The sequence below is a fragment of the Camellia sinensis genome, unplaced genomic scaffold (genome assembly GCF_055761805.1).
Source record: "Camellia sinensis isolate YWXY unplaced genomic scaffold, ASM5576180v1 Unanchor4, whole genome shotgun sequence".
NCBI lineage: Eukaryota > Viridiplantae > Streptophyta > Magnoliopsida > Ericales > Theaceae > Camellia > Camellia sinensis.
In genome coordinates this window covers 15976262-15977500 of record NW_028129277.1, presented here as the reverse complement: position 1 = coordinate 15977500, position 1239 = coordinate 15976262, and positions in this window count along the sequence as shown.

Here is a 1239-nt window from a genome sequence, read left to right as displayed (position 1 = left end):
CATGCTACTGGCCAAGGCGTTGGCATGGCATGCTGCTGGCCAAGGCGTTGGCATGGCATGCTGCTGCTGACCAAGGCTTGGGCTTGCCATGCTGCCGGCCAAGGCCGCGGCATGGCATGCTGCTGGCCAAGGCTTTGGCATGCCATGTTGCTGGGCAAGGCCGTGGCATGGCATGCTGCTGGCCAAGGCCGTGGCATGGCATGCTGCTGGCCAAGGCCGGGGCATGGCAAGCTGTTGGCCAAGGTCGTGGCATGGCACGCTGCTGGCCAAGGCCGGGGCATGGCACGCTGCTGGCCAAGGCCGTGGCATGACAAGCTTGCCAAGGCCGGGGCATGGCATGCTGCTGGCCAAGGCTTTGGCATGCCATGCTACTGGCCAAGGCCGGGGCATGGCATGCTGTTGGCCAAGGCTTTGGCATGCCATGCTGCTGGCCAAGGCCGTGGCATGGCATGCTGCTGGCCAAGGCTTTGGCATGCCATGCTGCTGGCCAAGGCCGTGGCATGACATGCTGCTGGCCAAGGCCGTGGCATGACATGCTGGCCAAGGCCGGGGCATGGCATGCTGCTGGCCAAGGCGTTGGCATGGCATGCTGCTGCTGACCAAGGCTTGGGCTTGCCGTGCTGCCGGCCAAGGCCGCGGCATGGCATGCTGCTGGCCAAGGCTTTGGCATGCCATGTTGCTGGGCAAGGCCGTGGCATGGCATGCTGCTGGCCAAGGCCGCGGCATGACATGCTGGCCAAGGCCGGGGCATGGCAAGCTGCTGGCCAAGGCCGGGGCATGGCACGCTGCTGGCCAAGGCCGGGGCATGGCACGCTGCTGGCCAAGGCCGTGGCATGACAAGCTTGCCAAGGCCGGGGCATGGCATGCTGCTGGCCAAGGCTTTGGCATGGCATGCTGCTGGCCAAGGCTTTGGCATGCCATGCTGCTGGCCAAGGCCGTGGCATGACATGCTGGCCAAGGCCGGGGCATGGCAAGCTGCTGGCCAAGGTCGTGGCATGGCACGCTGGTGGCCAAGGCCGGGGCATGGCACGCTGCTGGCCAAGGCCGGGGCATGGCACGCTGCTGGCCAAGGCCGTGGCATGACAAGCTTGCCAAGGCCGGGGCATGGCATGCTGCTGGCCAAGGCTTTGGCATGCCATGCTGCTGGCCAAAGCCGGGGCATGGCATGCTGCTGGCCAAGGCCGTGGCATGACATGCTGCTGGCCAAGGCCGTGGCATGACATGCTGGCCAAGGCCGGG